The sequence below is a fragment of the Falco cherrug genome, chromosome 18 (assembly GCF_023634085.1).
Source record: "Falco cherrug isolate bFalChe1 chromosome 18, bFalChe1.pri, whole genome shotgun sequence".
Taxonomy (NCBI): domain Eukaryota; kingdom Metazoa; phylum Chordata; class Aves; order Falconiformes; family Falconidae; genus Falco; species Falco cherrug.
In genome coordinates, this window is record NC_073714.1 from 5,563,620 (window position 1) to 5,577,633 (window position 14,014).

The 14,014-nt window shown below is 47.3% G+C and overlaps 1 long non-coding RNA gene across 1 annotated transcript in view; it reads left to right on the forward strand.

Annotated features, from left to right (window-relative positions):
- The window catches only part of LOC114015998 (uncharacterized), a 227,758-nt gene that overhangs the window by 24,879 nt on the left and 188,865 nt on the right, over nt 1–14,014 (forward strand). The gene's annotated exons all lie outside the window — the stretch shown is intronic.

A 14,014-nucleotide genomic window follows, 5' to 3' on the forward strand; every position in this document is an offset into this window, starting at 1 on the left:
CACTGTAAATAATTTATCCCCATTACCTACCCTCTGGCTGAGGATCTATTCATTTTAATATTGTTTTCCGATGACGCAGAGCTAAGGAGTACAAAAATAAAGGAGGAATACACTTTTAGCATGCTTTGGGATTTTCTGTATAGCTGGATATATTCTGATTTTCTGTATAGCTGGATATATTCTGAAGTTGCCCGTTGGGTTAAGGCTGTGTTCAGCCTTAGGGATCCAAGGACCTCAGCTGCCTGGAGAACGGACTGCATGACAGAAACACCCCGTGTGAGACGTGCCCCCTCTCTGGGGGCTGTCTGTAATGCTGGACATGCAGAAAAGAGCAAGAAAAAAACCCCACAAAAATAGAAAGCAGGAGCAGGGCTGCCCAACAGACCGCAAATAAATATAAATGAGATGCAGAACTCCTGGTTTCTGTGCTTGGCTGTTGTGGTTAGAGCTGTGGTTCATGGGCAGTGGCGGTGCTGGTGGGTGGTTTTTTTCTTTTCCTAGTTGTTTGCAACCTGGGAGAGCAGAGCAAGCGCGATGCCTCCACCAACTGTGCTCCTGGGCACTCTCCTACCATCGGCCTCGCTGTGCCTGGTCCCCCTGTCCGCCGCCCCCCAGAGCCCCAGCTCTTGGCGTTTCGCAGCCCGTGGGCCATCTCCGCCGTGCCGTTGTGTCGCATCCACCGCGCAGCTGTCACGGAGGCAGCGAGCCCTCGCCTCTGCCGCGCTGGCGGAGCAGCCTCTCCACAGGCTCCCGGGTCGCCTCCCCCTCTTCTCATCCCGGCAGGGGGAGGGGGAGGCTTTAAGATGAGAGGGAGGGAGCCAGATGACCTTTACATGGTGGTTATGATGGCGAGCAGCATCTGTCTATTTAAATTTATACATTATGAGTATTGTGCTTTCTCTAACAGTCTGCAAGTGTTGTACAAGCATGTTAAAAAAACAACCCCCAAACAACAAACCCGCTGACCTCAAACGACTTGGCAATTGCTGCAGGGTTTTAGCACAGATTTTTAGACGCCTTTAAAACCACCCCAACGCTCAGCTTTATTAATCGCATTGTACATGGGATGTGCAGATTGGGGGGTTACCTTTTAGGTTGCTTTAATTTAAAGACCATAGCTCTCGTGAAAGGGCCTTTGACAAAGCGGAATCTTTACCTGACCCCGCACTTGATAGATACACGGCGTAATATACGGTGTAGGGTAACACTTTCAAAACCATCTCTGAGTTTTTTAAATGTTGGAAGTTTTACCATATCTAAGGGGAATCCAGACTGTTTTGAATACTTGACCCGTGTGTTCTCCTTTTATACAGCCTGTAGTTGTACCGGTGTAGCGAAAAGCTGCCTCCCGAGGTGGGAGCTGCCCACCTCATAGCGCTGCCCACCTCATAGCAGCAGAGCGTTCAGGGCACTGAGGGGTCCAGCTGGAGTAGTGATCGTGAGGAATTTTGAGTTAGCGTGATATGAAGGCCTGCTCTGTTCTGTGTTCAATCCTAGCTTGTGCTTAAACATCTTTGGACTAGGCAGGTGTGTAAATACAGCCAAACCTCACCTACGTGGTGGTAGTTAGACGTGAGTAAAGGGAGTTCTGTGATTCTTCAGCCTTCTGGAAGTTGAATTCTTGACGAAGTCGTGTCACCTGCTCTGCTGGTGCTGTGGTTCACCCACGTGATGCGCTACTTTTGGGTTTGGCCACATTTGTCTCCTACCGCAGCTGGAGATGTTGTGCCTGGCCCGTTGCTGTTGGCAACTGTTAGAAGCTGGTTATTCCTGAATCGCTGCCCATATCAAAATCCTGATAATTTAATTCAGCCTAATAAGGTCCGTCTGGTTTAGACAGTGGAGGATCTGCACATCTATATTCCTTTTCATGCTTTTGCATCCTTTACCAAACCCATGGTGTTCTTGAGGCTTGTCATTGATGTGGGAACATGCGTACCCCGTTCTGGTACAGCCAGTCCGAGCGTCTCCCTCGTGACCTTTGAATTGAGCACTTTGTAATGCAAGGAGAAGTTAAAAATAAAGCTGTGGCATGGCGACTGCTGCAGATGGTTTCACTCTTGGACAGTGCTAGAAGCAAACGGGTTTTTATCCCCTCCTGTGCTAGTCATGGAGAGAACTTCTGTTAGAGCATGGCCAACAAGGCTAGCAGCAGATGGGTTGACTGTAGCTCCTGTTTATGAACGAACCTTTCTCCTGCCTCCCCGCTTTCGCTATCGCTGGCCATGGGGAGAGAAGCAAATGCCCCACCGTGGCTAAGATTGAAGTTAAACCTGCGAGTAGGATCTTCACAGTGTAATCTGTGTGCTGGTACAGATTGATTTTTTTGCCTCCCCCGCTGCCTACTTGCTCCCCTCCTACCTGCATCTAACATTTCAAAATCCATCTCTGTCGTGCTGCTGATGCAGCGTTGCAAAGGCAAGCAGTGTTCCCTGCTGGACATCGGTGCCTGGGGCGGTCATCCCTGCCGTGCCAGCCTGGGCTCCTCGTCCCTTCCAGAGCAGGAGCTCTTGATCCTTCTCGTTCAGAGTCTCTCCGAAGCCTGCGAGAACCAAGTGTCTGTGAGCATTAACATTCAGCGGAGATGCTGAAGTGACATGAAAAGAATAAAGTGACCTCTTGCCTTCCACAAAACCCTGAAAAGAGGGGATTCTTGCAGGGGCGGTTAAACCAGTTCCAACATGGAACAGCTCTGGCTTGCTGGAGGAGATGAATTCATCTTGATGTTCAAGCCCTTTAGCAACGGTCCTCTCGTGGTGTAACCTGTGCGGAACGTTCAGTCTTTACAAGCGAGGCGCTCCCGTGACCAGATTGCCATAAACGCTGTCCGTTTGCAGTGCAGCCGGAGTTCAACAGAGGGTGGGACAGCCTGTGCCTCAACGGCCACGTTCAGGGAATGTAAATTCTTTCTGATCTGCCCGAGCCACCGACCTCGGGCTTGGGCAAAGCCTGGAGAAACACCTCGGTGCTTCAGGAAGGCACCAGGCAGAGAGCTGCCCAGCGCAAGCTAATAGGAAATAGGAAATAAGTTTCTGCACTTGGTTTGTAGTGATTTTATATTATTTTTTGGTTTTTATTAAGGTGCCTGAACTAATAGCATGCAAGTACAAGGATAGGGATGGTGAAGGAACAAGCTTATTTTAGAGCTGGGGGGCAACGTTCATGCAATTACCGCTGTGGATTTCCAATCTCATTTGGCGCTGTGGACGGTCAGCGTGCTTTTTGCCGCATCCCAACACACAGCATCCTCTGATCTGTTTACGCAGCATCCTCAGGTCTGTTTACGAGGTTCTTGTATTTATATTCTTTTGTGCAGAGCTCTGTTGTTGGAGGTCACATTGGCGGGTTGGGTTACTAACTTTTAGTCCAAACTCCCGCTAATGGTAGGACAAGGATTTGCCTTCTGGTTGTGGAGTGCTAATGCAATTGCAGGTAGTTTCAACGGGCCTCGTACTAAAAAGTTACTGCGACCGCTGGGTAAGTGTAGAGAGTTTTATCCTGTAATGTTTCTTTCCCCCATGCGTCTTTGTGAACACTAATTTCTATCTTGGGGAGGTTAGGGGTTTTTTTTCTTGGACCTTTTTCTTAACCTCCTGACCTGCCTGACAAACCTGGGTGCTGTGCGGCTGTTAAAGCCACAATAAATGAAACGGAGCCGAGGTGCAGAACAACTGAGCTTTGCCTCCTGTTACAACAACGTGTTCAAAGCTACCCAAGAAAGAAGATGTGACTGTGGGACTTGGATGAAAAGGCTTGGCGAGGGGCCTTGAAGAGGCCACTACAGAGAGAACCTAAAAGTCAGCGTTGTGAAAGGCTCAGAAGCCAGCGCTGCAGAGAGTGAGGGCACGGCACGCCCGGCGCCAGGCTCGGGCTGCCTTTGTACCGGTGGAGAAGCTGCGGCAAGCCACAACAAGGAGAACCTGGCTGACCTCGGGAGCCTTGGAGGGCAGGAGATGTGAGCGGCGGGTACAATAATGAGCCTTGACCCGATTGTCAGATCCTGCCCGTCAGCAGCAGGCGGCACGCGCGCGCGGGGCCCTTGGCTGAGGATCAGGTAGTGGCAGAGCAAAGGTTGGCGAGACTGTCGTAACTTGGTAGGACTTCTTCTTTTTTTTTTTTTTTTTTTTTCTTTCCCCCCTCATCACAGTTGTACGGGGAGCTCAAAGCTTTTTGATCCCCTCGAGGGCGAGTCTTGGATCTGATGCATCGGCAGCAACTCACCGCCGAGCTAGCTGAAACGCTTGGACGGCTCGTCTTTAATCCAGCAAAAGGTGGATTTTTTTTTTTTTTTTTTTACTTAAGCCTGCATCAGGATGGAACCGGAGATTAAACATGAGACCAGCAGTATCCTTTAGCCAAATTAACGTAAAATTAGTGAGTTACAGGGCAGTCGTTTTAATATAAAGCTTAATTACCTTGTAGGTGTTGCCTGCTGCTGTGCACTCCAGCAGCATCCTCTCCAGAAAGAGCCCATGGCAGTGCCTGAACGAGAGCAAAGGAGCGGGAGAGGAGATGTTTACCTCATAGGACAGGTTCACCTTGACTTGCTTTTGCTATGTGGGTTTAGGTGGAAACACAGCTGTTAAGCATTAATTTTATATTTAGTGTTTGTGCACTCCATTTGTTTGTGCAGCCAGTTGCAATTTAGCTCAGGTTTTACTTCTGGCTGATGTGCTCCTGGAAGCTCCGGTCTGACCTTTACAATTTTTATGAGCTTGTCGTGTCCCAGCACTACAGCAACAACCGGAGGAGGAACGGGCCTTTGGAGGGAACGCTGAGATCAGTCCCCAGCATTTGACCGGGGCACTGACAAAGGACAGTGTCAGCAGAAGGTAATATTTTACAAAAACACTTTTTACGACCTCCGTAACGGTCATTACGTTTTGTGACAGAATTGCGGCTTAAGATGACTTTTTAAGCCTGGGAACCAGCATAGCTCGGCGGTGATGTCTCCTGGATGTTAATGGACTCGGTGAACTCTTAAATGAGTAAGGCTGATGATGCCAGTCGGTGCTTCACCCTCCTCCTGGGTGTAAGGCGCTCGGGAGCGTGGATTCAGCCCTGGTCTCTCTTGACTTACGCAAGCGAGGGGGTCTCAGTTCTGGTCTCGTTTTTATCCTTAGCGGTTGATATCATGCCCTTTGTAGGATGGCAAAGGAATGACCACAGCCCAGAAGTGGGCCCAAGTGTAGGGAAGCATCTGTTGCTTAAAAAAAATCTCGCATGGGAATTAATGTTGGTCAAAATCTCATGGACCCCAGCCCGAGAGCTTGGTTCATGGGAATGGGTGTGGGAGGTAATTTGTTTTTCTTGGGTGTCTTCTGGAAAGAATGGGTTAGGGACCCATAAGGTAAAAAGTAGTGAAAATCAATTTGACTGTGTTCAGTTTCCTGAAAATTCCTCTGTACTCTCAGGAGCCTGGGCAGCCGGTGATGCTCAGCAGTAAACTTGTAAGGTGATATTTAAAAGGTTCAGTTTACCTAGGGTATTACTCTTTCTTTACACCGTAAACTTCTGAGAGGTGTCTGTCTGTCTTTCAGAGGTGGGTTACACCATGTGTAGCTGGTCTATGGAGCAGTGGATGCGCTTGGTACATCGTCACACCAAACACTGAGGGTTTGTGGAAGGGAAAAGCTCGTGAGCTGCCGGGCAAAATTCTGCTTTTAGTAAAACCAGTGCTTGGTTAAAGTTAGGGTTTAACAAAGTAAACGAAATTGTCCTGAATTTACATTGATGTGACAGTGCAGATGGGTCCGTTATCAGTTTTTCCTTATGGATACGGTACTTGGGGAAAAATTACATCGGTGCAGCTTCATGGTAGCGCTGGTGGAAACAAAGTCTGAACTGAAGCGACTCGAGTGAAGCCTGCGGGTAGGAGGGATGATTTACCACTTATTTCTCTTTCAAACTTAAGAGCATCTGCAGGGTATCCTGCAGCGGTCTTTTAGAATTCATCAGCCGGTTTAAAAAAACAAAAGGAAGTTTTGGGTTTGGTTTCTACCACACCACCACCCCCCCCCCAGCAAGTTATCCAGTGGTGGAACTCGTGGCCATGGGCTGTTTTGGAGGACAGCATTTCGTATGAGGCCGGAGAGAAGAGAAGGTATCCTTACAAAAGAGCAGCCTCTAGGGACCAGTAAACAAAGATAATACTGGAAATACTTCTGGCTTGGAAAATCCCCAAATTGCTGTTCCCGTGGAAATTGGAAGAGTATAGGAAAAGAAGGGATCGTGAGCTGTCAGTGTTTCCTACACGCGTTTACTGAGCATCCCCCAGGATCAGGGAAGGGACCTTGGGACCTCTAGCCCTTCACCCTGGCCCACGACAGCCGTGCTGGTTTGCTGCCATCAGCGAGGCTAAGTAGAAAATTTTAGCGAAAAAATAGAAGACTCAGACCGAGTAAAATCCATGTTTAGGTAACGCTAAATGTTTTTCATGCAAGGGGAAAGAAAATACGTATGTATATAAAAAAATACTAATTTTTTTGTGCACATTATCTGAAGGAAACTACTTGTGTGTGTTGGTGTCCATGTTTAATTTGGACTGGGTGAAATGCTGTAGCATCTTGGAGCTGCAACGTTCTCATTTGGGGAATGGAGGTGACTGATCTTTACTCTTTTTTCTCCAAAACTTTCAGTCAAGCCTTTTTTTTTTTTTTTTTTTTTTTTTTCTTTTACTATCCTTGAGCTTTCAGTGACCTTGGAAGACAATAAGAGGGTGTGGGGAGCTTTTTGTTCTTTGCCTTTTTTCTTTTCTTTCGGAGAAGGCCCGGTGGCTGATACCTTTCCAAACGACGGCCCTCCCTCCGTCTTGGTGCTGCGGCTCCCTCGGTCTCCATATGGCTCAGGATCAGCGGCTGAGCGTCGCTGTAACACACGTCATAAAAACAGGAGCTGAAATGGAAATTTGATTGATTTATTCTTGTGAGTGGCAAGGACTGGTCTCTCAAGAGCCGAAGTTCCCAGCGTTACTCCCTCGTACAGCCCTTAGCTTTTCACTGTTGCTGAACAAACTTACTTATTTTAAATGTAACAATATTGATGGTAACAGAGAACCCGTGTCCTTGGAAGATAAAAATTTTTCTATTTGCTCCTTGTGCTGTAGCTTCTCCTGGGGGTATTGTTCTGTGCCCCTCGCGGCTCGTGCGGTTGAGTCGCCTTTCAAGTTGATGAGTAGGTTCTGGAAGTAAGAAATGGTGCCTTTTGTAACGACTTTAATGCATCCTAATTAGAAATGGAAGCAATACCCCTGTTTCAGAGTGGCTTTTCTGCAAAAGGTTTACATTAAGAATCGAGGTATTTCGTTGTGACAATTTCTTGCTCTTTCTGTCCCTGATGTTCTCTGAACGGTGAGATTAAAGCGTTGGGATCATCGGAATTGTCTCCATTTATTCCGCCTCTATGAGGACTGACTTAATAACTCTCATGTAGCCAACTTGGATAACATGATAAATACCTGCGTTACCGAACTAGTGTTATTTCAGACCATTTATTTTCATTAACCCATCACTCACTTTTATGTTTTGCCTTCTACCAATGTTGCCCTGGAAATGAATTCCCGAGGTTGCTTGCAGCTATTGAAATCGGCAAAACTGCCGTTCTGCCAGGTAGTACGGGATGGGCTCCTCCCGGCACCCTTTTGCTTTTCTTTATCACATCCCTCTTCTCATTACTGCATCCCCACATGGCTTTTTAGTTTTGTAAACAATGCAAATGGAAAAAAGCTGTGAATTACAGAGTACCCTCCCCTCCCAGGGAAGCTTCTCAGCACTACGTAAGATGGGACCAAGTCTTGGCTTGGACGCTGATGTGATTCCGATTTCCATAGTCTGAGCGATTCCCAAAATATCGCATGTAACGACGAAAGCGTTGCTAGTGTTGTCGTCCTTCTAATCTTTATCTCTGTTGACTCTGGTCCCTGCTATTTTGATTTTATGCAAGGACATAACAAAAGCAATCGGCACCTGCGAATTCCCGTGTTTGATGCCAGTCGTGCTGTCCTTAGCGTTATTCTCCTTCCCCACCTTTGGGTTTGGATCCTGCTGGAATCCCTTGACTGTCGGAATCAGTCTGAAGTCTTTTTGCAACTGGAGGAGGCACCGCTTTGAGGTAAAGAATCAAAAGTAATGAAATGTATAAAAACACTTTGTTATCATTTTGACAATTTTGCGATCTTAAAAACGAAGAGAGGAAAGAAAGTCAAATACAGCGTTTGCGCATTTGCTGGAAAGGACAACTGTTTGCACCTAGATCTTACCAGAATTGACCCGTTTCCCGGAACAATTCCGTGCAATGTCATTTTTCTAGAGCAAAGGTATTTCAAAAGTGTTCTGATGAGTTCCGAGGGGGGGGTCATTTCTGAGCACTCTTTGCGTGTTCACCCCTTCGTTCTGTGGCACGTGTGTACCGCCAGGTGCCACCATCCGGGGCACGGTGAGCCCCTGCAGGTTAGGAAAAGCTGGGATCCAGATCGTAAACTCTCTGCAGCAAAAGAGAGACCCGGGAATGCCCAAGAGGTGGGGGCTGGAGTTCGAAAAACAGCAAAACAAAGAAACGGCAGCGCCGAGGATGTGAGCTTTTTTGAGTTCAAACAGCAAGTTGTGAGTGGTACGAGATGATTTTGTGGTCTTTTGTGAGCTGGGGTGATGGAAGGAGGAATTAGTTGGGAATTTCTTTTCATCTTTTATGGTCCTGGTAAAGAAATCATATCCCTAGCTGGTCTAAATCTGTTGTGGCTTTATTGATTTCAGTAGAGCAACTCCACATTGTTCTACCTGAGGTGCGGTCGACCTGCTCCTATTTCTGACCCTTGTAGCTAATTATTCATTGTCATAGTTGAACAAGCAATTCTGTCTAAACTTAAGGAGTTACTGAGGAGCATGTGAATGCTTCAGCAGGTGGAGTCTGATGGGAAGCAGCTCCCTGCCAGTAGGCTCAACTGAATCGGGTGGTTGAAGCATCTTATTGCATGGGCTAGAACCAGCTTGTGAGGTTTGAGCATCCTTCTGAGCGTTCTGTTGCCTAGTTCAGCACAGCAATCTGTTCAAAACAAGCTAATTTTAGCTTTTCGATGATGGAAGCGGGCCATTTTGTTCAGCTCAATTCAAAATTTTACACGTGGGTTGTGTGGAAGTCTGGGGTTGACCTGTCAAACATTTCACAGGATGGAAAATACACACATTTGTAAGATGCTCTTGGGCTTGTCCACTCGGAACTGGGTGGACTTCCACAGCATTGTTTGGTTTTGTTTTAAAACCCAACGGAACAGAGGACTGGCTTTAAAGAAGTACAGAATTGTTTGCACCAGCTGGGGTATTTGACAGCAATGGGGATAACTGGGTGGCTCAATGGGAGTGGCTGTATCATTCTTGAAAGGAACTATTTATTCCCCCCCCCTCCCCCCCACCCCCGTCATGAGCTGTAGGTGGAGCGAGTAGATTAACCTCACTAAGCCGGAGCTGGTGTTTGGGAATACCTCTCACAACAATGCAGGGGATGTTGTGCAAGCAAAATGATTTATTAGAATTTGATTTAAATGAGGGGGGAAAAAAAAAAGATATGTGTGTATTATGAAAAGGTTGGAACGCTCCTGAAGCAGCTGTGTGGTCCGGAGTGGAGTGTGCCTGCTGGGCAGGTATTTCTGCTGATGGTGGGAGATGGAGGGGGGGGGTCAGGTGTGGGAATTACGCAAGGATGCGGTGCCGTCACCTGCCTCCTGCTTCAGGGAGCGACTCCTAACACCGACTGCTCTTTGCTGACCTCCTTAGAGGTGTGAACAGTCCGGCGGCTGAGGAGACCGCGCGCAGTCTGCGATCCCAGGTCATGCATTTCAGTAGGTGGGTGTTCCTAACCAGTAATTATTAAAAAAAATGGAAAAAAAAAGCCTGCCCCCCCCCCCCCCCCCCCAATTTACATACCTTTTTTTCTTTGTCCCCTGCCTACATGCATCCATTTGCATTCCTACCGTCGCAAAAGCTGACACACGTTTCAGTTGCCATGGAGGGGTCATCAAGTCAAACCACATGGTGCATCTGGTCCCTTCTCAGCTAAATTGCAGTGGGCTGGAAATACAGAATGTAAAGGAGGGGGAAACAGTTTGGGTTGTCTTAAATTGATGGAGCTTGTACCTCTCAGGAATTCCAATGATACATAATGGAAACCTTTTGTGCCTGAGGGTCAGAAGTCTCTTCAGACGGGTTGATGCAAGAAACACTGTGAAAAGTAAGCGAAAAAATTTAGGATTTATTGGAATTTTGAGCGGTGGTTTTTTTCTGAGCGTGTGTCTTTTATGTCTGTTTCCCTGTTGCATTTTTCCCTCCAGCGGCTTCCCTAACGGATTTTGCAGGTGGATTTGGAAATTGCAGCATGACCCAAGCTAGATTGCTTGGAAGCTGTTGGGTACTTCCAAATTCCTCTGTGATCGTTGGGACGCGAAGATGCTTAGCGCTTGTGGAAGGCAGGGGGTTGCATTGCCAAGGGACGGTGTTGAAACTGGGCTTGAGAACTCTTCTTCGGTGTGGTGACTAATTAGGTTCCGTGAAGATGGCTTCAAGTGGTAGGTGACCCAGTAAAGGTCGAATCAATTGAGTCATGAATAAACCGGCCGATAAATTCTTGGAGAGGAACACTGCTCCTTCGTAAGATCAAACTTGTTACCCCGAAGGCAATTGAAAAAATGGAAAATAAATTGAAAATAAGAGAAATCGACACTGGCAAAACAAGGCTTTCGTTTTCATCCGTGGAACAGGTTCTGTAGGAATGTCGTTTATTCTCAATCGGTGAAAGTCTGTATGATATTGATGGTTTATGAAATGTTGTACTGCCGGCTGGTATAACCTGAATGGGGGAATGGCTAATTGCTCTCATTTGCATCATGGGGTTATTCCATAATTCGTTTAAAAAAAAAAAAAAAAAAAGGCTTGTCAATTGTTTAGGATCAAATATCCTTCAAAATACCAAGAAGTGGTGTGTAAAGAAACTTTTCATTAATTATGACCTGAAACATTCCTATACCTTTACTCCTCAGCTTAAAACCGGGCAGGAACCGAGACGCGGCTGCGGGGTTTGGTTTGCGGTACGGAGGAAGCCCCGTACGTTGGTTTGCAGCAGGCTTTGTGGTAAGCTCAGCTTACAACCCCTTAAAAAGGATCCCCGTTTCAGGGACGAGCATAGAGTATGAGTGTGAAAACTGGGTATAATTAAAGCGTTTCAGATGGGGGGCTTGAGCCTGGAGGCCCCCCGAAGTCACGTCTTTCTGGGATCCTCAGAAAAGTTCACCCAAACTGGGAAGTTCAGTCAATTTTTAGGTGAACACTTGATCAGTGGGTTCTCTCTGGTTTGTCCCATTTTGGTACATTGAGCATTAACCTCTGTGGTGTCTGGAGCCACGTTGCATATCGTCAGAGTCCCGGAGCACCGGTTCTCTTTCAAGAAAGCTGCTTTTTAGGTGTGTGGGCTGCATTCCGCAACTTCCCCAGTCCTCGGGGAACGATGAGTCCTTCCTTGCATGTTTTATACCCCGTTCATTTGTTGCTTGTCAGGATCCCTGGGGAAGTTGGCTCTTGCACTGCAGCATCGCCGATTCGTTTGAATTGTGACTTTTCAGCTTTATTATGCTTCAGGGGAGAGAAACGGAAGGGATGCGGGTGGGATGCGGGCAGGATGCGCAGGGATGCGGGTGAGCGGGTTGTGCAGGGATGTGGGTGGGCAGGATGCGCAGGGATGTGGGTGGGCGGGGTGCGCAGGGATGCGGGTGGGATGCCCAGGGATGCGGGTGGGCGGGATGCAGGTGGGATGCAGGTGGGCAGGATGCACGGGGATGCAGGTGGGATGCAGGTGGGCAGGGATGCAGGCGGGCGGGATGCGCGGGGATGCAGGTGGGATGCGGGTGGGCGGGATGTATTTGGCTCTTCAGCAGGTGCTGCTGGGTGTGACGGTCAGCATCCATCAGTGATGGTAGGTCAGGTTGTCTGTTTCCAAAAGTGGTTTTGATAGTGAATACGCGTTGTGGTCAAAATTGGGAGGAGCTGTTGTCTTTTCTGAAGCCTGACCCTGCTGTCACTTGCAATGGAAACCAAACCCAAATGACTGCAGGTGCAGCAGCAGATTTTTAAAAAGAGGATTTGGTATCTCGCAGGTCACACAGAAATGTCAGGGGGTTGTTACGGCTTTTGTCATTTTTGGAAGCGCAGGGGTGAGGTGCAAGGAGCCTCGGTGAAGCCTTCAGCATTTAGCAGTTGTTGCAGAATTCAGGGTAAAAAAATTACTGAGAACCGCCAATTTGTATTAAAAGCGACAGATGCAAAATTCTGTCTTTGGCTTAACCTGCCGCCTGGCTGGGCCAGCAGAAGTAACTAACGCCCGATGCAGGTGTTTCTGGAGCCTGGGCTGGGAATCATCTAGAAACCTAAAGGAAAAGCTGCAGTCTGTCCTGGTGATTTGCATGAAGCTTTTATTTTCCATCACGTTAGAGAAAGACTTGTTTCTTCTCTGCCAGCCAGCTGCTGTAAAAATAGCGGTGATGGAATCCCACTGATTCCACCTAAACCTTTGGTGTTCGTTTGTCGGGGTGTGCAGTGATGCTCTTCCTAATAGCAGCTGAACCCAGAAGAGAGAGCATTTAATCTTTGCTAAAAGCGGCAAAATTCACGGAGAATTCTTCTCCCCTCTGTGGTATGCATTAAACTCCATTAGATCCAAACTTCTTTTAACTGTTTGGTACAGCAGAGAGGGCTGTTTTCCTTTTCATCCTGGCTGAGGCTTTTGTTATTCTAGGCACCGTCTAAATCTGCTCCTGCCCTTAGGTGCTCGATTTAATTTTTTCCTTTTTCTGGTAAATACACAAACAGCGTTCTGCCCCCATTGGAAGCGGAAAATGAAGTAGCAGCAGACAAAATCTGTCACATGTCGAGCAACAGCCGTGGCACCTGTCCTTTAAGCACAGTGACAGAGCAGTGTTCTGGGGAGAGGAGAACCAGGGAGGAGAGAGGAGGTCACGGCAAGGTTTTCTCTTCTGGGTATTTATCAAAGGAGATTTGAAATTTGGAGGTATATTTCGGTCAGCGCTGTTTTCTGTGCAGACATCTACTAAATGGGTTGTTGTATTCTTTCAGGAAAACACATTGCTGTCGTTGTCCAAATGATGCTCAACAATCAATATTATCTTTTCGGGGGGGGAATAATAATAACATTTTGTGAATGTCTGGAGTCAAAGTGATTTTCAGCGCTTATCTACACTTTGTTTTCTCTCATCCTGAAGTAAATTCATTCGCTCTTTACAAGTGTACCAAATTGATCCATAAACATTTCATTACCAGTAAACATGTTGCTGCTTCCATCAAGTATTTTATTTCTATGATGTTAATTGCATCCAAAGCCGAACATGGGGATGGCAGATAATGAAACCAAAGCTGCTATTAACAGACAAAAATTGGAAACTGTATTTTCTTGCTAGTTTTTTTTTAATATATATATATATATATATATAAGTAGGTTTTTGCATATCATAGCAGTCTGCTGTGTCACATTTCAGCCCAACAAATCTTGTATAATTTTTGCTACTAAACAGCACAGGTCAGCCATGGGAGGGGGGAGTGCTTCTATCCGGAGGAGCTTAGTTTTATGGCTTTCCCTCTGGCAGACAAGGAAGAGGAGCTTTGATCTCCCACCTCTTTAAGCATGTGCCTTTACTACAAAGCTTTGCATAAAGAGGAGCAATCGCTGCCACTTCTGCCCTATCTTCAAAAGAAAAGGATGTCCACTGTGGCAGTGGAAGGGGAGAGCGTGTCTCGGTTGGTCTGTGCTGGGTTCGCTGCAGGAGCTCCCAGGCAGGTCACCGCTGCCCACCGTCCCGCGCAGACTTGCAGCTCAAAGCCTGCAGAGCTGGAATCCTGCTCCCTGCGGGAGCTGAGCTGGGGTGCAGGGTCACAGCTGTGATCTGGGGACCCGTCTTGGTTCTAAATGTTCTGGTGTGACATAACAGGTCACGTTAAGAGGTGCATAAGAGGTGCCACGT